We start from the raw sequence: 26,534 nt of genomic DNA on the forward strand, positions 1-26,534 counted from the left end.
TCTCACTCTCTCCACACCTGACATTAGGCGCATGTGCCTGAGAATGACCCTTGGTTTCTTCTATGACTCATTGTTAATCATTATATGGAATAGCTCCATCAGTTCATAAATTTGAAGTAAACTCAATTTCCTACACAGTCTATTAAATGATCATCAGCAAGCTGTTCAGGTTGATTCATAAACTCTTAAACTCCCATTATTTGGAGGAGATTTTGGCTATATTGACAAACAAATTTGCACATTCTAGGTTTGTTCAAACAAGGCCTTCTCTATCTTCCAGAATATATAAGTTGACCTTCCACAGTCATCTAGTTCACAAGCTAAATATTTAAAATTTGAGCCCATTAAGTAAATGCAGTTTATCCAAATCTCATGTTGTAATGAGAGAATGAATTTGGAAGAATCCTGCCCAGTATAAAGTCGGTATTCCTCTCTAAGAACCTATTGTAAACCAAGATCACTTAGTTGAGGATTGCTTATAAACACATAGAAATCCACCAAATAAGGGCACGATATTAAATCACAGAGAGTAGAATAATTTTTTAAAAACATAACATCCTTGTTCTGTGAGACAGAAATCATTTACCCAGACATTTATTGAGTATTTATGCACATTCATTTTTCCAGAAGAACATTAGGATTATATTGTACATTTTTTAAAAAGCAACTTGTGATTTTATTGTAACTATATCTTTGCATTAGTCCAGTTTTCTTCATGGAGCTTGAGAAGATTTTTTCATATGGGTTGTTTTTGCCCCTGTGAATGAGACTTTTACATTATGGGGTGTTTTGGGGGGAGTATTTTATTTTCTTACTGAAATAAAACACATATTGTGTTGGCCATATTAAGGTCCAAATTAATCTGGTTAAAATTCAGTTTTTCCCCTTTCTTTTAATTTTTTTTCCTTGTGAGAGTCTGACTCTGTTGACCAGGCTGGAGTGCAGTGGCAGCACCCACAATTCACTGTAGCCTTGACCTCCTGGGTTCAGGTGATCCTTCCACCTCAGCTTCCTGAGTAGCTGGGACCACAAGTGTGTGCCACCATGTCCAGGTAATTTTTCATATTTTTTATAGAGACAAGGTTTTGCTATGTTTCCCAAGCTGGTCTTGAACTCCTGGGCTCAAGCAATCTGCCTGCCTTTGGCCTTCCAAAGTGCTAGGATTACAAGCATTAGCCACCACACCTGGCCTAATTTTTTTTAAGCTAATGTCATGCATGCCCATGGAAATAAAAATATAGACATACAAATGATAAGAAACAATGATCTACTACTATAAGGCCTGCTTCTACATTCACTTCCATTTTTTTTTAGAATCAACTTTGTTGAGGTATAATTTACATATAATAAACTTAGCCCATTTAGTGTACAGTTTGATTAGTTTTGATGAATGTCTATGGTCCTACAACTGCTGGCGCAATCAGAATATAGAACATTTCCATCGCCTCAAGAAAATTTCTTTGTGCCCCTTTGCAATTGATCCCCTTCCCCACCCCATCCCTGACATCCACCTTTATACTTTTTGTTACTTTTGTTTTTTTGTATTCTAATATTTCCTATAAAAGACATTACACAGTATGTAGTTTTTGTGTCTGGTTTCTTTAGCTCTGTATGATGTTGAGAATCATCTGTTGCTCTGTTGTGTGTATCACTAGTTCACTTATTTTGATTGCTTGGTAGTATTCTGTTGTAGGGATATACCACAATTTGTTTATCCATTCATCAGCTCATGGGCATCTGCATTGTTTCTAGTTTTTGACTATTATGAATAAACCTGCTATAAACATTCTTGTATAAATCTTTTGTGGACATATGTTTTAAATTTTTTTGAGTAAATATTTAGATGTTGGATTTCTGGGTCACATGGTAAGTGAAAGTTTGAAAGAAACCACCAAAAGGTTTTGGTAAGCATGTATACTATTTGACACTCCCACAACAAATATACAAGAGCTTCAGTTAGTCCACATCTTTGCTAACACTTGGTATAGCAGACTTTTAAATCTTATACATTCTAGTGTGTGTTGGAGTATCGAATGGCTTTAATTTGTATTTCCTTTATGACAAAGGATGGCGAACACCTTTTCATGTGTCTATTTGCTATGCATATATCCTCTTTGATGAGGTGTTTATTCAAATTTTTAGTGTAATTTTATTAAGTTGTGTCTTATTATTGAATCATAGGAGTTATTTGTGTATGCTAGATACAAGTTTGCTACCAGGCATCTATTTTACAAATACAGTTTCTTAGTCTAGAGTTTCTATTTTTCATTTTCTTAACATTGTCTTTCAAAGAACAGACATTCTTAATTTTGATGCAGGTTATTTACCATTTTTTTTTATTTTACAGGTTGTGCTTTTCATTGTTGTGTCAAAGAAATCTTTTCTGATCCAAGATCAAAAAGATTTTCTTCTGTTTTCTTATAGAAGTTGTACAGTTTTAACTCTTATCTTCAGGTCTATGAGCCACTTAAAGTTAAGTTTTGTGTGTGGTGGTAAAGGCCTAAGTTATTTTTATATGTAGTTGTCCAATTATTTTAGCATTATTTATGAAAAGACTATCGTTTGCCCATTGAATGGCCTGGAACCTTTGGTGAAAAACAGTTAAATTTATACATGAGCATCTGTATATCTGGGCTCTCTTCTGTTTCATTACATTTGTGTTTAACCTTATGCTAATATCACAATGTCTTGATTACTGTAGATTTTTTCCCTAGAAGTTATTCTCTTGTATCTCCTGTTTTTGTTCATGTCATGGTCATGTTTTTCTCTACCACCTTGAACACACAGGGCATATTTATAATACCATTTTGGTTTTCTGTCTAATTACATAAGTTCTGTCATATCTGTGTCTTTTTGTATGGACTGATTTGTCTCCTAGTTATGAGGCATATTGCATTCATTCTCTGCATGCACAGTAATTTTTAATTGGATGCCAATGAATTTTTTATTATTATTGGTTGCAGAATTTTGTTGTACTTTAAATAGTGTTTGATTTTGTACATATAGTTAAGTTACTTGGACTTAGTTGGATCATTGTGAGCCTTTTGTGGTTTTGTTAGTTGGGGTTCAGAGACACTATTAGTGTAGTGCTAATTGAGCCCTTCTACCTGATGCTCACAGTTACAACATCTTTCCCTTCCAGCTAATAGAACAAGAATTATTCCTATCTCTGTTGATCCACAGGAATTCTTCTGCCTACTTCTTTTCAATTATTCTTTCCTGTCTTATATCTGGCAAATAAATACTTCACCTGCTCTTTTAAGTATTTCCCTAAATCTAAATGAATACTATACTACTGTCCCTGAGACATGTCCCATACACACTATCTGTTGACTCTCTGCTATGATGGATATGGATCTAGCTTTTTTATACTAATCTTGTCTTATCCCTCTCCAGGTGAGAAGGAAGGAGAAGATGAGGTTAGTATAAAAGATATTTCTTTGTTTTATTTCAATTTCTTATTCCATCTATTATTGACAATATCTCTTGACTCCCATCTTGAGATAAGGATGTTCTTACCCTCACCATACCCATCATATTTCCTTCTACATTCCACCTGCCAACTTCTCTCCACTGCATTTGACATTGTCAAGGAAGATAATTACACTCTGTTTGGTAGGCATAATGGCTTCTATGATTGTTTTTGAAAACCCAAAACAAGATAAGTTATTTCCATGTAAGTCTTGTTCACCAGAGTGTCACTATTATAAAATGATTATATTTCTTTCTTGGTGGTTTTCCAGTATCTGACCTCACACCTCTTAAAAAGAATATTTCTAGCATCAGATACCTTTTTTTTTTTCTTTTGAAGACAAACTTTTTATTTCTCTCTGGAAGTTTTCTATATATTTTCTTTAGTCTTGAAGTTTTGAAACTGCACAATGACATATATAAGTGTAGCTCTTTCTCATTTCATCTTACTCAGAACTTGGTAAATTATCTTACCTTGATATGTGTCCTTCAACCTTGATAAACTTATATATGTGATTTCTTTTATAATTCCTCTTCTTTGAGTTCCTTGTCCTCCTTTGCTAGATTGATGCTCTGTGTATTTGGGTTGAACTTCTATGTATTTTACCCCTCCCACCACCACTTTCTGCATTTTAATCTTTTGGTTCTGCTTTCAGAGATTTATTCAACTTTATTTTTTTAAAGTTTTAAATTAAATTATTTTATTTCAGCATTCATCTCATTACATTTTAAAAGGTTTTTATTTTCTCTGATATTAGCATCATTTTTAAATTGAAGGATAAAATATTTTTGTGACTCTATGGATGTTAATTACATCTGATTTTTCCAGGGTTCTCCATTTCTATAAAAGCAGTATATATATTTTCCTCTTGGCCTTTCTCTTTGATATTGCATATTTTCTTCTAATTTCTGGTGATCTTTGGTTGTCCATTCTTACCTACGATTGAGGTCACAAAGGGTGACTGAAAGCTCTGTGGTTATAGGTGGGTTTATCAACCAGCAGGCCTTGCCTTAGCAAAGGTCATTGGTTATTACACCAGAGGAACCAAATATTGGAATGAAGGCTTTATCCCAATGTTGGAAGTTATTTTTCTTATTCCATTGGTTTGCATTACACCTTTAAGCTTTATACTTAAACTTATAATTCTTGGCTGCTTTAGTGTAGACAAATAGCCCCTACATTTTTTTTTCACTTTCCATACTCTCTCATATCTTTAATTTCACATTGTCAAAATTTGCTGTGTAACTACATTTTATTTCTGAGTGATTTCCTTATAGATGTATTCTATAATTTGAACTTAAGATTTATGTGCTGATATACAATATTATAACCACATAAATATTGTTTTTCATGGAGCCAAGTAGTATGCTGGTACTTCATTACCTTCTCTATCGGTCCAAAGTTGTATCCATCTCATCAAATAGCAAAAATCCATGTCTTTTCTTGCATTCCATTGAATGTTCACAATTAATTCATATCTTAGTTTACTTCATAATTAGACCCTGGCTTTCTTATACAGTTGTATTTTTCCTCTAATTTCTAATTGTTATTCTTTTTTCTTTCAGAAGAAGAGACATATGCTGCACTAATATTATCCAGAGTCTTAGTTATTCTGTTTGTTGCTTGGAATTCACTTTCTTTATTCTTGACAATAATTTTTTTTTTTTGGAGCTGTGAGAAATTTTCCTTTGCATTTTAAAAAATGAATGGGTTTTAAAATCTATTTTATTTGCAAAAATGTCTTATAAGAAAATCTAAATATATACTTTCTAACTTGTGAGAGAATCTATGGTTTACATACTAGTTAGATTAGTTTTAACAAGATCCATGAGGACATAGTTGACGGATTAATTATCACAAGGTTGGTGAGCCAATTCATGTTTTAAGGACAAAACATTCCAACAAGTACAGTTTCCAATAACAAACATACACAGTCCTAAGGTCACAGGTTACAATCTACGGGAGATGATTATTTGAAAATCACTGGAAACACTTTTTTTTCTCTTGGTAAACAGACTAGATAAAAACTACATCTCTTGATGACAAAATAAAACATAAGTATAAATGATACAGAAACTTTGCCTTCTTTGCTAAGGCTTTTTATTCCTCTAAGTAAAATTTTCAACCTCCTTCACCTTTAAAACAAAAGCTTGTGTCAGTAATCTTTTTCATCTTTATGGTTCTAGTTTAAATACCGTTTTGCCTTGTGACATATAATTCACGGGTAATTTTAAATAAGGCTGAATAGAAATATTTGGGGCTTATAATTTCCTGTTTATTTGGAGTCAACTGTTCTAATTGAGAGTGATTGCTTTCAAGGCCTGTGGTGCAACAGCCACTCTGGTTTCTCTTCATTAGTCTGGGATTTCGAGCTGTCTTCTTCTTATTGTTAAGTCTGAGTTTACTGGAGAATTCCTCATGTAACCCTAACTGATCGTCCTTGTGTTCCTGTGTATCAAAATATCTGTATTTTTTCCTCATTTGTGATTTATAGTTTGTCCTGGTGAAGAATTTTAGATTACAAAGAAAGGTTTTTGACATGTTTATTTGTTTATGCATTGTTAGCAACTGCTTGTTCTATTTCACTGTGATTAGAAGACATAGTACATAATGTATTCCTTTAGGGAATAAGGTTTTCTTTTTCACATGCTGTGAAATTAATTTTTGAGGAAAAGCTATCTACATAGTTGAAAAGGAAGTGTATTTTCTACCATGAGAGTAATGAGCTTGGTAAATATTTATTACAAACATTTTAAATTACATAATTCAAACTGTTTATATTCTTATTTATTTTTGCCTATTTGATCTATCAAGAAGCAACTGCCAACTATTAATTATTAATGTGTTTCTGTTAGTCTTGACATTGTTTTCCTTATGAATTACTTATCACATTAATGTAGATAACGTATTCCCATTAAGAAATGTGCTTTTTACTAGTACAGAATGACCTAATTTATATTCTTTTTTATTTTAAATGTTATTTTACTTTCAGGGGTACATGTACAGGGTTTATTATATAGGTAAACTGCATGTCACAGGGGTTTGATATACATACTATTTCATCACCCAGGTAATAAGTGTAGTACCCGACAGGTATTTTTTGATCCTCTCCCTTCTCCTACCCTTCACCCTCAAGTAGGCCCCAGTGTCAATTGTTCCCCTCTTAGTGTCCATGTGTTCTCATTGTTTAGCTCTCATTTATAAGTGAGAACACGTGGTGTTTGGACTTCTGTTCCTGTATTAGTTTGCTTAGGATTATGGCCTCCGGCTCTACTATGTTACTACTAAGGGCATGATGTCATTCTTTTTTGTGGTTGCATAGTATTCCATGGAGTATATGCACCACATTTTCTTTAGCCAGTCTACCACTGATCGGCATTTAGGATGAATCCATGTCTTTGTTATTGTGAATAGTGCTGCAATGAACATTCATGTGCATGTGGCTTTACGGTAGAAAGATTTATATTCCTTGGGGTTTATACTCAGTAATGGGATTGCTGGGTCAAATGGTAGTTCTGTTTTTAGCTTTTTGAGGAGTCACCACACTGCTTTTCACAATGGGTGAACTAATTTACACTCCCTTCAGCAGTGTATATGAGTTCCCTTCTCTCACAACCCCACCAGAATTGGTTATTTTTTCACTTTTTAATAACAGCCATTCTGACTGGTGTGAAATAGTATCTCATTGTGGTTTTGATTTGCATTTCTCTTGATTAGTGATGTTGAGCATTTTTTCATATGCTTGTTGCCTGCATATATGTCTCCTTTTGAGAAGTGTCTGTTCGTGTCCTTTGCCCACTTTCTAATGGGGTTGAATGGAGTTGTTTGTTTTTTGCTTCTTAATTTAAGTATCATATAGATGCTGGATATTAGACCTTTGTCACATGCATAGTTTGCAAATATTTTCTCGCACCCTGCAGGTAGTTTGTTTCCTATGTTGATAGTTTATTTGGCCATGTGGAAGCTCTTAAGTTTAATTAGATCCCACTTGTCAATTTTTGGTTTTGCTGCAAGTGCATTTGGTGGCTTCATCATGAAATCTTTGTCAGGTCGTATGTCCAGAATGGTACTGCCTAGGTTGCCTTCCAGGGTTGTTAGAATTTTAGGATTTACAGTTAAGTCTTTAAGTCATCTTGAGTTGATTTTTTGTATATGGTATAAGGAAGAGGTCCAGTTTTGATCTTCTGCAAATGACTAGCCAGTTATCCCAGCACCATTTATTAAATAAGGAGTCCTTTCCCCATTGCTTGTGTTTGTTGGCCTTATCAAATATCAGATGGTTTTAGGTGTGTAGCATAATTTCTTGGCTCTCTATTCTGTTCCCTTGGACTTTGCATCTGTTTTTATGCCAGTAGCTTGAAGTTTTCCTTTGTGTGTGTGTCTCTGCCAGGTTTTAGTACCAGGATGATGCTGGCCTCATAGAACGAGTTGGGGAGGAGTCCCTCTTCCACAATTTTGGGAAATAGTTTCAGTAGGAAAGGTATCAGCTCTTCTTTATACATCCGGTAGAATTTGGCTATAAATCTGTCTGGTCCTGGGCTTTTTTTGATTGGCAGGTTATATGGTTTGGCTTTGTGTACCCACCCAAATCTCATCTTGAATTGTAATCCCCATGAGTCAAGGGAGGGACCTAGTGGGAGGTGATTGGATCATGGGGGTGGTTTTCCCCATGCTGTTCTTGTGATAGTGAGCGAGTTCTTACAGAACTAATGGTTTTGTAAGTGGCAGTTTCCCCTGCTGTCCCCTCTCTCCTGCTGCCTTGTGAAGAAGTCGCCAGCTTTCTCTTTGTCTTCTGCCATGATTGTAAGTTTCTCGAGGCCTCCCCAGCCATGAAGAACTGTGAGTCAATTAAACCTCTTTTGTTTGTAAATTACCCAGTCTCAGCTATTCTTTCTAGCAGTATAAAAACAGACTAATACAGTAGGCTTCCTTTTTTTTTCTTTTTTTTTGAGACTGAGTTTCACTCTTGTTACCCCAAGCTCGAGTGCAATGGTGCAATCTCGGCTTACTGCAACCTCCACCTCCTGGGTTCAAGCAATTCTCCTGCCTCAGCCTCCCAAGTAGCTGGGATTACAGGCACCTGCCACCATGTCCAGCTAATTTTTGTATTGTTAGTAGAGACAGGGTTGCACCATGTTGGCCAGGCTGGTCTCAAACTCCTGACCTCAAGTGATCCAACCGCCTCCACTTCCCAAAGTGTTGGGATTACAGGCATGAGCCACTATGCTTACTTATTCCATTTTGGAACTCATTATTAGTCTGTTTAGGGATTCAGTTTCTTCTTGGTTCAGTCTTGGGAGATTTATGTGTCTGGGAATGTATTCTTCTACATTTTCTAGTGTGTGTGCATAGAGGTGTTTGTAGTAGTTTCTGAGGGACTTTTGTATTTCTCTGGGGGTCAGTGGTAATGTTGCCTTTGTCATTTCTAATTGTGTTTATTTAGATCTTCTCTTTTGCTTTATTAGACTAACTAGTGGTCTTTTTTATTAATGTTTTCAAAGAACCAACTACTGTATTCACTGATCTTTTGTATTTTTTTTGCCTTTACGTTTCCTTCAGTTCAGCTCTGATTTTGGTTATTTCTTGTTTTCTGCTTGCTTTGGAGTTAGTTTGCTCTTGTTTCCCTAGTTATTCCAGTTGTGATGTTAGGTTATTACTTTGAGGTCTTTTTAACCTTTTAATGTAAGCATTAAGTGCTATAAATTTCCCCTCTAAACACTGTCTTAGCTGTGTCTCAGAAATTCTGATATGTTGTATGTTCTCAGTAGTTTACATTTTAAAAAATGTTTTGACTTGAGTTTTATTTCATCTAATGTAAATATATTGAGATATTTTATATTTTAGTTTGCAGTGGCTGTGTATATCTCTATTCATTCAGTTACTTTAAACATTTATCCAGCTGATTTGTATATTTATTTTTGACCCATTCTGGGTGCTGTTTTTCTTTAAATTGTAGTTAAGCATTATTATCAGAACTGTATTTGTTCTTACTTCTGTTACCTTATTTCATATTTCCTTTACCATCCTCTTGATTGTTCCTTTGTTAATCAATACTTTGTCATGCTAACTTCATTTATTTTGTATTTAAAGTTTCATGTCCTAATTCAATTTATCTAGAATTTAACAACAGATAATCAAATAACACATATGATTTTTTATATTTATAATGTGCAAAATATCTACCTTCATTTGCTTTAAACCTCCTCTTTGTCATTGAATTTCCCATCCAATTTTTATTGAATTTATGATAGAAACAATTTAATTATGTTAATTATTATTAAAATATTGCTTTTAGTATGATAGCTATTATTTAATTTTTTGGCTTGAAAATGTTTTTATTTTTAACTTTAGTGGATACATAGTAGATGTATATATTTATGTGGTACTTGAGGTATTTTGATATAGGCATGCAATGCATAATAATTACATCAGGGCAAATAGGGTATCTATCCCCTCAGGCATTTATTGTTTGTGTTACAAACTATCCAAGCATACTCTTTTAGATATTTTTAAAACGCATAATTAAATTATTTTGACTATAGTCACCCTGTTGTGCTATGAAATACTAGGTATCTTTCAAACTATTTTTTTGTACCCGTTAACCATCCCTACCTCCCCCACAGCTCCTATTGCCCTTCCCAGCCTCTGGTAACCATCATTCTACTCTCTGTCTCTATGTGTTCAATTGTTTCAATTTTCATATCCCACAGATAGTGAGAACATGTGATTGTTTGTCTTTTTGTGCCTGATTTATTTCACTTAACATAATGACCTCCAGGTCCATCCATGTTGTTGCAAATGACTAGATCTCATTCTTTTGTTCTGAATGAATAGTACTTGATTGAGTATAAGTACCACATTTTCTTTATCCATTCATTTCTTGATGGACACTTAGGTTGCTTCCAAATCTTGACTATTGTGAACAGTGTAGCAATAAACATGAAGTGCAGCTATCTCTTTGATATACTGATTCCCCTCTTTGGAGTATATACCCAGCAGTGGAATTGCTGAATCATATGGTAGCTCTATTTTTCATTTTTTGAGGAACTTCCTAACTATTCTCCATAATGGTTGTCCTAATTTACATTTCCACCAATCTTACACTCCCACCAACAATGTATGGGGGTTCTCTTTTCTTTACAGTCTCGCCAGCCTTTGTTGTTTGCCTGTCTTTTCTATATGAACCATTTGACTGAGGTGAGATTATATTCATTGTAGCTTTGATTAGCATTTCTCTGATGATCAATGGTGTTGAGCACCTTTTCATATGCCTGTTGGACATTTGTATGTCTTCTTTTGAGAAATATCTATTTGGATCTTTTGCCCATTTTTAAATCAGCTTATTAGATATTTTCCTACAGAGTTGTGTGAGCTCCTTATATATACCAGTTATTAATCTCTTGTCAGATGGAGAGTTTGTATATACTTTCTCCCATTCTGTGGGTCTTCTCTTCACTTTGTTGGTTGTTTCCTTTGCTGTGCAGAAGCTTTGTAAGTTGATGTGATCCCATTTGTCAATTCGTGCTTTGGTTGCCTGTGCTTGTGGGGTATTACTCAAGAAATTTTTGCCAAGACTAATGTCCTGGAGAGTTTCCCCAATGTTTTCTTATAGTAGTTTCATGATTTGAGGTCTTAAATTTAAGTCTTTAACCCATTTTGGTTTTATTTTTGTATATGGTGGGAGAGGGCAGTCAAGTTTCATTCTTCTGCATACTGATATCCAGTTTTCTCAGCACCATTTATTGAAGAGACTGTCCTTTCTCCAATGTATGTTCTTGAACCTCTGTCAAAAATGAGTTCACTGTAGATGTATGGATTTTTTTTTCTGAGTTCTCTGTTCTGTTCCGTTAGTCTATGTGTCTGTCTTTATGCCGGTACTATGCTATTTTGGCGACTGTGGCTCTGTAATATTATTTGAAGTTAAGCAATGTGATTCTTCTAGTTTTGTTCTTTTTTCTCAGGATAGCTTTGGCTATTCTGGGTCTTTTGGGACTTCATGTAAATTTTAGGATTGTTTTTTCTATTTCTGTGAAGAATGTCATTGGTATTTTGGTAGGGAGTGCATTGAATCTATAGATTGCATTTGGTAGTATGGACATTTTAACAATGTGGATTCTTCCAATCCATGAAGAGGGAATTTCTCTCCTTTTGTGTGTGTGTGTCCTCTTCAATTTCTTTCAACAGTGTTTTATAGCTTTTGTTATAGAGATCTTCCACTTCTTTGGTTAATTCCTAGGTATTGAATTTTATGTGTGGCTGTTATAATGGGATTACTTTTTATTTCTTTTTCAGATTGTTCACTGTTGGTATATAGAAATGCTACTGATTTTTGTATGTTGATTTTGTATCCCGCAACTTTACTGAATTTGTTTATTAGTTCTAATGGTTTTTTGGTGGAGTCTAGGTTTTCCAAATATAAGATCATATCATCTGCAAACAAACACAATTTGACTTCTTTCTTCCTAATTTGGATGCCCTGCATTTCTTTATCTTGTCTGATTGTTCTAGCTAGGACTTTCAGTGCTATATTAAAGGGTGAAAGTAGGTATCCTTGTTGTGTTCCAGATCTTAGAGGAAAGTCTTTCAGTTTTTTCCCATTCGATATGATATTAGCTATATGGGCCTGTGTCTGTGGTATATGGCTTTATTATTTTAAGGTATGTTCCTTCTATACACAGTTTTTGTTAATGATTTTTATCATGAAGCGATGTTGAATTTCATTGAATGCTCTTTCAGCATTAATGGAAATAATCATATGATTTTTTGTCCTTCATTCTGTTAATACAATCTATCATACTGACTGATTTGCACATGTTGAACCATCCTGGCATCCCTGGAATAAATCCCATTTGGTCATAATAAATGAACTTTTTAATGTATTGTTAAATTTGGTTTGATAGTATTTTGTTGAAGATTGTTGCATCAATATTCATCAGATATATTGGCCTGTAGTTTGCTTTTCTTGATTTGTCTTTATCTCATTTTGGTATCAGTATAATACTGCCCTCTTAGAGTGAGTTTGGAAGTATTCTCTCTTCCTTTATTTTTTTGAAATAGTTTGAGTAGGATTGGTGTTAGTTTTTCCTTAAATGTTTGGTAGAATTCAGCAGTAAGTCTATCAGGTCCTGGGTTTTTTTTTTTTTTTTTTTTTCTAAGAGACTTTTTGTTATGGCTTTAGTCTAGCTACTTGTCATTGATTTGTTTGGTTTTGAATTTCTTCATGATTTTGTCTTGCTAGGTTGTATGTGTCTAGGAGTTTATGTATTTCCTCTAGATTTTCCAATATATGGGCCTATAGTTGCTTATAGCAGTTACTAATGATCCTTTGAGTTTCTGTGCTATCAGTTATAGTAACTCTTTTTTTATTATCTGATTTTATTTATTTGGGTCTTCTTCCATTTTTTTCTTTATTATTCTGCCTAAAAGTTTGTCAATGTAGTTTATCTTTTTAAAGCATCAAATATTTGTTTTATTCATCTTTTGTACTGTTTTCTTCATTTCAAATTCATTTATTTCTGCTCTAGTCTTTATTTCTTCTCTTCTATTAATTTTGGGTTTAACTTGCTCTTGCTTTTCTGGTTCTTTACTTATTTGAAGTTTTTCTTCTTTTATGATCTAGGGACTCATGGTTATAAATTTCTCTCTTAATACTGTTTTGACTGTATCCCATAGGTTTTGGCATCTTATGTTTCCATTATCATTTGTTTCAAGAAATATTTTAATTTTCTTCTTAATTTCTTCATTGACCAAGTGCTCATTGAGGAGTATATTTAATTTCCATTTGTTTGTATAGTTTCCAAAATTCCTCTTGTTTTTAATTTCTAGTTTTATTCCATTGTGGTCAGAGAAAATGTTTGATATTATTTCATATATTTTGGAATGTTCTAAGACTTATTTTGTGACCTAACCTATGACCTATCTTTGACAATAATGTATATACTGAGGAAGAATGTGTATTCTGCAGCCTTTGAATGAAATGTTCTGTAAATATCTATTAGGTTCACTTATTCTATAGTGCAGATTATGTCTAACATATTTTTCTTGAATTTCTGTCTGGGAGATTTGAGGGTGTTGAAGTCTCTAGCTATTATTTTATTAAGGTCTATCTCTCTCTTTAGCTCTAATAATATTTTCTTTATATATCTGGGTGCTCCAGTGTTGGGTGAATATATATTTACAATCATTATATACTGTTGCTAGATTGACCCCTTTATCATCATATCATCATCATATAGTGATATTCTTTGTCATTCCTTGCAGTTTTTGTATTAAAATTTATTTTGTCTGATATAGTATAACTACTCCTGCTCTTTTTAGGGTTCCATTGGTATAGATTGTCTTTTTTCATCCCTTTATTTTCAGTCTATATGTATCTTTAAAGGTGAAATGTATTTTTTGTAGGCAACAGATCATGAGGTCTTATCGTTTCATCTATTCAGCCACTCTATGTCTTTTGAGTGGAAAATCTAGTCCATTTACATTTAATGTTATTATTGATAAGTAGGGACTTACTCCTGCCATTTTGTTACTGGTTTTTGGTTGTTTTGGTCTTCTCTTCCTTCTTTCCTCCCTTCCTGTCTTCCTTTTAGTGAAGGTGATTTTCTGTGGTGCTATGACTTAATTTCTTGCTTTATATATTTTGAGTATCTGTTCTATGGTTTTTGATTTGAAGTTACTAGGAGGCTTGCAAATACTGTTTTATATCCCATTATTTTAAATCGATGACAACTTAACTCTGATTGCATAAAGACACACAAACACATGCACACAAAGACAACTAATAAAAATTCTACACTTTAACTTCACCCTTTAGCTTTTCAACTTTTTGTTGTTTCTCTTTATGACTTATTGTACAATCTCTTGAAAAGTTGTTGTAGTTATTGTTTTTGATTGGTTCATTGTTTAGTCTTTCTACTTAAGAGTAGCTTACACACTATGATTACAGTTTTATATTATTCTGTGTTTTTCTGTGTGCTTACTATTACCAGTGAATTTTGTACCTTCAGATGATTTCATCTTGCTCATGAATATTCTTTTCTTTCAGATTGAAGAACTCTCTTTAGCAGTTTTGTAGGAGATGTCTGCTATTGATAAGATTTCTCTGCTTTTGTTTGTCTGAGAATGTCTTCATATTTTCCTCAAGCTTAAAGGATATTTTCACCAGATATACTATTCTAGGTTAAAAGTTTTTTCCTTCAGCACTTTAAATATGTCATGTCACCCTTCCCTGGCCCATGAGGTTTCCACTGAAAGGTCTGCTACCAAGCATATTGGCACTCCATTGTATGTTATTTGTTTCTTTTCTCTTGCTGCTTTTAGGAGACTTTCTTTATCCTTGACCTTTGGGAGTGTATTAGTCCATTCTTGTGCTGCTAACAAAGATATACCTGAGACTGGGTAATTTATAGAGGAAAGAGGTTTAATGAACTCACAGTTCCACATTGCTGAGGAGGCCTCACAATCATGATGGAAGGTGAAGGAGGAGCAAAGGCATATCTTACATGGTGGCAGGCAAGAGAGCATGTGCAGGAGAACTGTCCTTTATAAAACTATCAGATCCTGTGAGACTTATACACTCTCATGAGTATAGCACAGGAAAACCCACCCCCATGATTGAATTACCTCCCACTGGGTCCCTTCCATGACATGTGGGAATTATGGGAGCTACAATTCAAGATGAGATTTGGGTGAAGACACAGCCAAACCATATCATTTGATACCTGGCCTATCCCAAATCTCATATCCTCACATTTCAAAACCAATAATGCCTTCCCAACAGTTCCCCAAAGTCTTCCATCATTTCAGCATTAACTCAAAGTCCACAGTCCAAAGTCTCATCTGAGACAAGACAAGTTCCATCTGCCTATGAACCTGTAAAATCAAAAGCAAATTAGTTACTTCCTAGATACAACAGGGTTTCAGGAATTGGGTAAATACACCCATTCCAAATGGGAGAAATTGGCCAAAATAAAGGGGCTATAGGCCTGGAGTAAGTCCAAAATCCAGAGGGGCAGTCAAATCTTAAAGTTCCAAAATGATCTCCTTTGACTTCATGTGTCACATGCAGGTGACACTGATGCAAGAGCTGAGTTCTCATGGTCTTGGAAAACTCCACCCCTATGGCTTTGTGGGTACAACCTCACTCCCGCTGCTTTCACAGGCTAGCATTGAGTGTCAGTGGCTTTTCCAGGTACATGGTGCAAGCTGTCAATGGATCCACCATTCTGGGGTCTGCAGGATGGTGGCCCTCTTCTCAAGGCTCCACTGGCGGTGCCCCAGTGGGGATTCTGTGGGGGGCTCTCACCCAAAATTTCCCTTCTGCACTATCCTAGCAGAGGGTCTTCATGAGGGCTCCACCCCTATAGTACACCTCTGCCTGGACATCCAAGCATTTCTATACATCCTCTGAAATCTAGGTGGAGGTTCTGAAACCTCAATTCTTGAATTCTGTGTACCTGCAGGCCTGACACCACATGCAAGTCATCAAAGATTGGGACTTGCACCCTCTGAAGCAAAGGCCTGAGTTGTGTGTTAGCCCCTTTTATCCACAAATGGAGCTGAAGCAGCTGGGTCCCAGGGCACCATGTCCTGAGGCTGCATAGAGCATAGGTGTCCTGGATCTGGTCCACAAAAACACGTTTTCCTCCTAGGCCTCCAGGCCTGTGATGGGAGGGGCTACTGTGAAGGTCTTTGACATGCCCTGGAGATATTTTCCCCATTGTCTGGGTGATTAGCATTTGGCTCCTTGTAACTTATGCAAATTTCTGCAGCTGACTTGAATTTCTCCCCAGAAAATGGGATTTTCTTTTTTATCACATTGTCAGGCTGCAAATTTTCAAAACTTTAGTGCTCTCCTTCCTCTTGAATGCTTTGCTGCTCAGAAATTTCTTCCCCAAATACCCTAATCATACCCTGAATCAAGTTCAAAGTTCCACAGATTTCTAGGGCAGGGGCAAAATGCCACCAGTCTCTTTGCATAGCAAGAGTGACCTTTGCTCCAGTTCCCGGAAAGTTCCTCATCTCCATCTGAGACCACCTCAGCCTGGACTTTATTATCCATATCATGATCAGCATTTTGGTCAAAGTCATTCTCTAGGAAGTTCTAAAGTTTCCCACCTTTTCCTATCTTCTTCTGAGCCCTCCAAACTTTTCCAACCTTTGCCTGTTACCCAGTTCCAAAGTAACTTCCACATTTTGGGATATCTTTACAGCCGTGCCCCACTACCAAGTACCAATTTAACATATTATCCATTCTTATGCTGCTAATAAAGATATACCTGAGAATGGGTAATTTATAAAGGAAAGAGTTTTAATTCCATATAGCTAGGGAGGTCTCACAATCATGGCAGAAGGCAAGGAGGAGCAAAGGCATGTCTTACATGGTGGCAGACAAGACAGCATGTGAAGGAGAACTGCCATTTATAAAACCATCAGATCTCATGGGACTTGTTCACTATCACAAGAACAGCACAGGAAAACCTGTCCCCATGATTCAATTACCTCCTACCATGTTCCTCCCATGACATGTGGGGATAATGGGAGCTATAATTCAAGATGAGATTTGGATGGAGACATAGCCAAACCATATCAGGGAGTTTGATTTTTTAGATACCTTGAGGTAGTCTTATTTAGGTTAAATCTGCTTGGTGTTCTATAACCTTCTTGTACTTGAATGCCAGTGTCTTTAAGTTTGGAAAGTTCTCTGATATTATCCCTTTGATTAGACTTTCTACCCCTATCTTTTTCTCTATCTTCTCTTTAAGTCAATAACTCTTAGATTTGCCCTTTTGAGGCTATTTTCTAGGTCCCGTGGGCGTGTTTTTTGTTTTTTATTGTTTTTTGTTTTATATCTTCTGACTGGGTATTTTCAGCCAGAGAGTTTGAATAACCTGCTTTCAACCTCACTAATTTTTTCTTCTGCTTGATCAATTCTGCTAGTAAGTGTCTCTGATGCATTCTTCAGCACATTAATTGCATTTTTGACTCTAGCATTTCTGCTTGATTCTTTTAAATTATTTTAATCTTTTGGTTAAATTTATCTCAGAGAATTCTGAATTCCTTCTCTGTGTCATCTGGAATTTTTTTGAGTTTGCCCAACACAGGTATTTTTAATTCCCTGACTGAAAAGTCACATGTCTTTCTTTCTCCAGCATTGTCCCTGGTGCCTTATTTAGTTTGTTTGGTGAGGTCATGTTTTCCTAGATGATCTTGATGCTTGTAGATATTTGTTGGTGTCTGGGCATGGAAGAGTTATATCTTTATTGTAGTTTTTACATTCTGGGCTTGTTTGTGCACATCCTTCTTCAGAAGGCTTATAGATATTCAAAGAGACTTGGGACCCAAGCCAATATAACTGTGAGTTTTTGCAGACTCAAAGAGGTACTGCCTTGGTGGTCTTGGATAAGACCTGGAAGAATTCTCTGGATTACCAGGCAGATTATTGTTCTTTTCCCTTACTTTCTCTCAAGCAAATGGAGTCTCTGCCTCTGTTCTGATCCATATGGAACTGGAGGTGTGGTGATGCAAACATCCCTGTGGCTATCACCACTGGGACTGTGCTGGGTCAGACCTTAAGCCAGCACAGCACTGGGTCTTGTCCAAGGCCCACTGTAATCATTACCTGTCTACCCATCATGTGCACTCAAGACCCAAAGGCTCTCTAATCAGCAGGTGGTGAAGCCAGCCAGGTTTATGTTCTTCCTTTCAGGGCAGCAAGTTCCCCAGACCTTGGGTGGGCTAGATACGTTATCTGGGAGCCAGGAATTAAGAGTCAAAAATGTTAGAAATTTGCCCTATAGTCTATCATACTATAGTTACACTAGCACTCAAACCACAATATAAAGTCCTTCCCACTCTTCCTTTCCCTTTCCACAGGCAGAGGAGCCTCTCCAAGTGGGCACCACAAGCATAGGCCCCTTGTGGCAGGGTGGTTTTTCCAGGCTACCACCAATGTTCGCTTAAAATCCAAGAGCCCTTCAGTCAGCTTGTGGTGAACACTGTCAGGCCTGGGACTCACCCTTCAGGGAACTGGACTCCTCACTAGCCCAGGGAAGGCCCCGAAATGCTGTCCAAGAGCCTAAGCCTAGACTTGGGGACTCCAAAGTCCTACTTGTTGCTTTACCCCACTGGGGCCAAGCTGGTACCTAAGGTACCAGCCTTTACTTTTCCCTCTGTTTTTTCCAAACCGAAAGAGTCACTGTAGCCACCACCACTGGCAATGTGCTGAGTCACATCTGTAGTTAGCATGTCTCAGAGCCCAAGGCCTGTGATATGCTACCTGGCTATCACTGATGGTTATTTACAACCCAAGGGCTCTTTAGTCAACAAGCAATGAATAATGCCAGGAATGGGTCCTCCCTTCAAGGCAGCAAGTTCCTTTTTGGCCCAGAATGTGTCTAGAAATGTCTTTGGAGAGCTAGGACTTGAAATGGGGGCCTCATAACTCTGCCTGTGCCCTATCCTACTACAGCTGAGCTAGCATCCAAAATGCAAGACAAAGTTTTCTTTACTCTTTGCCTTCCATCCTTTAAGCAGAAGAAAAGAGACACTGTTGTGGCTGTGAGCCACGCTGCCTGGGTTTGGGGGATGGACGGCACAAGCATTCCTTTAGCTGCCCTGGCTGGTGTCTCCCTAGGTCACCTGCCACCCTAGTCCTTTGGCTCTGAGCCAAGCCCAGCACTAGGGGTTGCCTAGGAATTGTAGTCCTTGTGCCCTAGATTGTCTTTCAAGTTTACCTAGGACCCCAGGGCACTTTGGTCTGCCATGGTGAGGCTGGCTAAGAAACTCGAGTTCTGATTGCTGAAATGCGCAATTCCCCCCTAGCTAGCTCTGGTACAAATACTCCCTTTTTGCACAGGCACTGGCTGAGCCCAGAACATCTTTACTCTCTGCTACATCAGGTCAGCACTGAGTTCAATGTAATGTTCCCCAGTCACTGCACCATCCCTCTCTCAAGTGCACAGACTCTCTGTGCTGCACAGCTGCTGCCAGGGTATAGGGGAACAGTGGCTTTGGTGATTCACGATGGTTTCTCTGACCTTCCTCTTTCAATGATATGAAGTTAAAACTAGGTACTGTGATTGCTCACCTGATTTTTGGTTCTTGTGATGGTACTTTTCGGTGCACAGATAGTTGTTAAAATTTAGTGTTCCTGTGGGCAGTACAGTGTAGGCTTCTATTCGCCATCCTAAATTATTCCACCCCTTAAATTAATTTTATGTGTAAATGTCTTCTAGTTACCACAGGTCATTTACTATCAGTATTTCTATATTTTCTGATTTTTTGTTTCATTTTGGGGGTGTAACTTGAAAGAAAAATATGTTAATCATTATAATTGTAAATTTGTATATATCTGAGAATCTCTTTGTGTTGCTTAATGTAAAATTGTGGGTAAGACCCTTTTATAAGATTGTTGCCACTTCATGATACTCCAGCATTTAATGTAAAAAAATGTCTAATAGGTAAATTTTTTGTCTTAATGATTTTAGGAATTTTTTTACTTAAACCTTAATTTTCATTAAAGTCTAGGTTTATTTTCTTTTTATTAAATTTATCAATTCATGGTATGGTCTTTTAATCTGTATAATGAGAACTTTCTTATATTAAGAAAATTTTCTTCTTTTATACCTTTGTTCAATCTGTTTCATTTGCCTTTATATGTACTGATTAGTTTTCCTTTGTCAATTTTCTTGTCTGTAATCTTCACTCTTGTTGATTTAATTTACTTGCCTATTTTACCATTCACAGAATGCTTCTTAGTTCTGCCTTCTATATCGATTTTGCTTTTACTAGGTTAATTCTAATTTTCACTATTTATATGTTAATTTTAAAGCTAATGCTAAATTTATTTATGTTTATTCAAAGTATTCTGCTTTTCTGTAGCTTTAGAAACATTTTTTGTGCCTCTTAACCCCCTTTATTTTCATTTCAGTTGGTTGTCTTCTCACCTTATATCTTGTTTCACAGATTTCTTGTATTCCTGAATTTCCTTGAGTATATTAAGCAGAATCTATTTAAACTTGACCTGAGTTACCTATAATTAATTATTTCTAAAACATAACTCTTTACCATGTCTTATTTTATATTATTGTTATTATTTTAAGGTTAATAATTCTAGGATAAGAAGCTATCCGAAGTTTGGATTTGCCCCCAAAAGAGTAGTAGTGAGGTTTCCTTGGATTCCCTTGCCATTTTCTGGGTTGTGTTTGAATTCTTCTCTCATCTCTTAAGGTGAGGTTCTGGTTGATTTAAGTTTATATCATCAGTTCAGTGACTAGCACCTTTAAGGAAGTGAAAGAATCATGGATTGACCAGGATATGTGCTTCCTTCTCCATGTTTGGTGACACCTTCTATGGTGGGCCAACTCTTGATACCTACTTTTACCTGTCCTCCACTTCAGTTGCAGGTGGAGATGTGTTTACCTGCTGGATACCAGTGCCTCTAGCATCAGGGAGAAGTTGAGCCCTGGAGGAAACTTTGCCTCTAAGTTTGTGTTCTGGAAAGTCCACTCTTGTCCTTGTCCACAGTGCTGCTTTGGAAAGGCTACTAATTGGTGGGGATAAAGGAGACTCCCGTTAGAAATTTCTTAATCTGTCCTATGACTAGATCACCATAGTACTTATCATCCAAATCAGGATAATTATGAGAACAGAAGAGTGCTCAATTATTGACAATTGGTGCAAACTAAGACTGTCTTAGTCAACCAGATCATGTGGTCACCCTACTTATGACCTATCATTATTTAAGTAATGACCCCTTCAAATTAAGGAAGATTAGTAGGGCTGTATGAAGTTACTCTTTGTCCTAATATACAATCTGATGATAATTTTAATAAAAATAATAAGAGTTGTACTAACAGATAAACACGTATTGAAAAATTACCATTATGATAATCTATTCCAGGGTTCCAGAAGGAAAATTCATATCTACATATAGATTTTTAACTCTGTTCTTCTTAATTTCCCAGGAATCTTTTACCACTCATCCCCAGTATTTGAGATTTATTGACATTATTGAAAGAGTGAAGACAGGTGTCACTGATTGCCTCTTCCTGAATTTTGTCCTCCCTCCCATCTCACTTCTACTCTGCAAAGATGTTCTTTGGTTACTTCACATGTTTCTTTTGTTCTTAAAAAGGTAGTAAACTCCAAAAGGAAAAATCTTGTCTCCTAACTCTTTGGTATTCCTCATAGCTTCTGATTTGTACTACCTACCCCTCCCCAATACTTCCTGCCCCAGACTGAGTTTTCCTGGAATGGTGTCTAATTCTGTAGGTGGGTATGTTTTCTTAGAACAAACACTTTGAACCTACCTTCTTCATCTCGGTTGTCATTAAAGTTTAGCTTCTGATCCAATATTGCTGTAATAGTTGGATTGTGTTCAAATTTTAATTTCATATTTTATTTCAAGAAGTATATTAAACAATTGGCTTTCATTATATATTTTTCCCTTCTTTAACTGGAGTGAAGTTCAAAGTGTTTTAAGACAAACTCTAAATCTAAATAGAGTATTTATGATGACATAATTTAATACAAATAGAAATCAATTGTGAATTGCTGAATTGTAAGCTGAGAGGAGCCATTCAGTCATTAATGAATGACTTAGCAATATATTAACTTAGCAATATATTAACCCTTAGCAATATATTAACTTGTTGAATACCTAGATCTCCCTTCCTTTCCTTCTTTTTTTAACTGTACAATTACTATGTGATGATAATTAAAGTACATTAGATTTCTAAAGTTTCTGCTTCAAATGAAAGTTTAAATATTTAGCTGTTTCCTTAGGTGAGGAAAGATGTGGCATATATTATTTTCATACACTTAAAATGGAAAGTGGGAAGTAGAATTTTAAAAGGCTTATCCTAGTTAAATATAAGCCTTGACCTTTTTAATATATGTATATATGTATGCATATATATTTAGGTAAAAAAATATGATATATGTGTGAGTATATATATATCATATATATGTGTGTATATATGTATACACATACATATATGTATAAAATGTATATATACACATACATTATATACATATATATTTTAACGAAGAACCTAGAGAAAAATCTAAGATTCCTAGTTCAGCATACCATTTTTTCAGACTGAAATGATTAACTTACACCTCCATTCTGCACTAGATAAGCTAATCAAAATTGGTTTAATTTTTGTGTTATTACATTTCTTAACTAGAAAAGAGGAAAATAGCAAGAAGAAGAGAGTCACTTTTCTTAGCGATTATAAATTCCTCAAAGGCAATACATAACTCTTAAACTTCTTGGTATCCTTTTAACCGCTTACATAGTACCTAGCATGATTCCTGGGTAATGGCCCATGCTTACTATGAATTTGTTAACTTGAACTGAATTTTAATTATTCGTTTTTTTTTCTTTTTGAGACAGAGCCTTGCTCTGTCACCCAGGCTGGAGCCAGTGGCACAATCTTGGCTCACTGCAACCCCTGCCTCTGGGGTTCAAGCAATTCCCTGCCTCAGCCTCCCGGATAGCTGGGGTTACAGGCACCCACCACCATGTCCGGCTAAATTTCTTCATATTTTTAGTAGAGACAGGATTTTGCCATGGTGGCCAGGCTGGTCTCAAACCCCTGACCTCAAGTGAGCTGCCCACCTCGGCCTCCCAAAGTGCTGGGATTACAGCCGTGAGCCACCGCACCCACCCTGAATTTTAATGATTCTTTTTAGCAAACTTGAAACATACTGTTCATAAGAACTTTGAAGAAGCTTCTCATCTCAAGGGCTTTCTTATTTCAGGTTCGGCTCATGATTAGCTTTTTCTTTTTTATAAAATTATCACATTTAATGTTAGGATGTCCTTTAATTAAAAATTAAAAAATCAGATTACCTTGTCTCTCTTAGTTGTATGTCTTTCTTTCTAGCTAGATAATATATATTATCTGGATTTTTTAGCTCTACTATGTGTTATCTAGATCTGGCTTTCTGAAAAGATATAAAGATATGTAGGTAATAAAATCTTACCTGAAGGATTTTGTTCGGCCAACACTTCCACCACAAATTTCTCACCTTAAAATATTTCTGGGTGGACCTTTGTTTTCTCTCTATGTGAAGTGGGCTTAGTAAATTACCATTGAAGGAACTGGTAAAAGATCATCTGCAAAGCCTGATAATTCATTGTTCAGTACATTCCATATTGTGAAGGTCTTAGAATTGCATTTCCATGCAAAGATAACAGCAACATCAATTTTATTCTTCCTAGCATATGGGGCAGAGTAGTTGCCATGTAAGAAGAGAGTGTATGGAGTTTCTAAGATCATATTTAACATTTCCAGAGAGAGAAAAAAGATAAAGATAAGAAATTTGAGCAGAGCAGCTGTAGTCTTAAGTCTTGGATTAGATTAGGTTTCCTGGACTGTTGGAGAGTAACTTTTTCTCTGTACCTGGTAGAGACTACACAGTTATTAAAATTCATGCATTGGCCAGGTGCAGTGGCTTACACCTGCAATCCCAGCAAATTGGGAGGCTGAGGAGGGCAGATCATGAGGTCAGGAGATTGAGACCATCCTGGCCAACATGGTGAAACCCCATCTCTACTAAAATATAAAAAATTAGCTGGGTGTGGTGGCACATGCCTGTAGTCCCAGCTACTTGGGAGGCTGAGGCAGGGGAGTTGTTTGAACCTGGGAGGTGAAGGTTGCAGTGAGCTGAGATCATGCCACTGCACTCCAGCCTGGTGCCAGAGCAAGACTCCGTCAAAAAAAAGAAAAGAAAAGAAAAGAAAAGATTTATGTATCTAAAATTCCCTCGTTGAGAAAATATCTCACAGGGAAGTGGCAAAATATTAGTTTTCAGATGTTGCATTGCATGTTATAAGATCCCCGTATAAATGAGGATGTGGTACTATTATGGCTATGCAAAGGTAAAAATATCATTTCTGCATTGCATATTTCCCTGAACTGTACACATATTTTACTGTGCAAAGTCTCCAAACACAACTTCAACAGCACCTTGTGAGGGAAGAAGTACTGGTCTTAGAAGTGTGGGATTAGTGGAATTTTAGGCAAATTTTGTTCTCCATCACTCCTTTGTCCTAGCTGCCAGAAGGGCTAATAATGTCTAGCTCACAGGATTGTTGTAAGAAAAAAATGAAATGATGTTTACTTTTAAAAGAAACGGCACACAGTAGAGTGTTCTACAGATATGGGTGTCTATTGTCGTGCTATTGCTTTATTCTTCCCTAGGTTCAAGCCTCCACTTTTTGCTTCTCTCTATTGTTTTGGATTATATTATATGACTCAGCAACAAACTCAAGAAATAGTTATTTATTGGACTGATTATAGGTCTTTGAGATATGAAGTTATCATCCCTGAGGTACAAATGGTGACAACGATATGAGTAAAATGTGTCCGTGATTCTATCCTTGCCCTGGATCCAATCATGCTCTCTTGCTTTCTCATGGTATTCTGTAGGACTGTATAAATGACCATGGTGACATTCTCCTGGAAGTCCATTAGATATGGAACACAAGGAATATAACTTAGGATCTTAGCCTTATGCCCACTTTCTTGGTTTCCCCAAAACTGCAGTAGGCTGGGGTTTTTATTAAAAGAAACAAGGATCTTTACACATCTGCTTTACAGAGCTAACTCCCTTGGAAGAAACATTATGTGAAGGCTGCCCTGACAATTGAAATTAGGGAGAGCTGGTTCTAGACTGCATTTCTACAAAGTGCTGATTAGGTGGGTACCGGGATTCAACTGTTTTTCCTTTGTTTACTAATTGGCTTAGACCTCTCCCATTTTCAGCCTTTCCCAATGTTCTATGTTTTTACCTGTTTCAAAAAAGTAACTATGTTTTAAATAAACACTCTCAGTCCACTATGAAGATTCTATTTCTATGCTCTGAGAGGTGAGCTGAATTTGTTTTAGCGTGACTATTAAAAATGTCAGATTACTAATTCATTTCAAATCATAGTCCCTTATAAATGCTTATGGCACATAGTAGGCTCTCAATCAGTGTTTTAAATGTGTACATGGATGAGTAAGCAATGACTAGAGCTGATTTCCAGTATCTGGGAGAGTAGTTGCTATTTTACATATTTCCTTCTGCTGCAGCATCTCCACAGCTAGTCGCTAGGTTTTCTTAGCTCATTCCCACCTTTGCAGGTCCTAGTGCATTCTGTTTGCATACTCATGGCCCCAGTGCCTTATCACATACAGTTAGCCCAGCAGAAGGAATTTCAGTTCAGCCTCCAGAAACAATGTCCAAGGGACCACTGTTTGTGTGTGTTCCAAAGATGGAAATGATTATCATGAAAGACGTAAGAAGGATTATGTCAGGAATTCTCTCCAGATCTGCACACTTAGCAAGCCATCCTGTTTTGCATTACAGAATCACATTATGTTCTGCAGTTCCTCTGTGGCTGTTTGGTGTCAGTCATGGATTTGTGAGAGATTGGGGTCAAAGTCAGCAGTGTTTACAAACACAGGAGGAATGTTAGCAAGAGATGGCCAAATCCAAATATGATCTTTATGATTCTCTACAAGGCTAGTCATTTGACCTATAAACAGAAAACATGGTTTCTGGCTATGCAAGGTGTTCCCTGCACTCATACCTTTAAATAGTGTAACCAAATCAAATCACTCGTCTGCACTTCAAGTGCTGGCAAGCCAGCCCTTTTCTGATGCCCGAGTTTCTGCCTAATACCTGGTATACTCTTCTATAAACTAAAGTTTAAAAGGAACCATAAGAGCTTGAAAAGATCTATGGGTTCATGATGAATTAAGAACCTGGAAATAATGACAAGCCATTTGAATTGGACTAGTGGAGTTTTCATGCAGCTTCAGTCTCAAGAGTCAGTAGTTAGCGAAAAGCAGACAATGGTATAGTATCCAGAGTCAGAGCTTAATAATTCGGTTTCCTTTCTGAGGGTACCATGCTCGGGTAAAGTTCACTACTGAGTTTTTCTTCCACTTTTCAGACAAGGCCCCTCTCATGATTCTCATGGGGAGTTTTGGGGCAATTACCTCTTGCCAATCCGAGTAGGTTCAGAAGGAGTGAGAAACAGTCGTAGTCTTCTTGCTGGTGAGGG

This window comes from Papio anubis, chromosome 7, assembly GCF_008728515.1.
Source record: "Papio anubis isolate 15944 chromosome 7, Panubis1.0, whole genome shotgun sequence".
Lineage (NCBI taxonomy): Eukaryota > Metazoa > Chordata > Mammalia > Primates > Cercopithecidae > Papio > Papio anubis.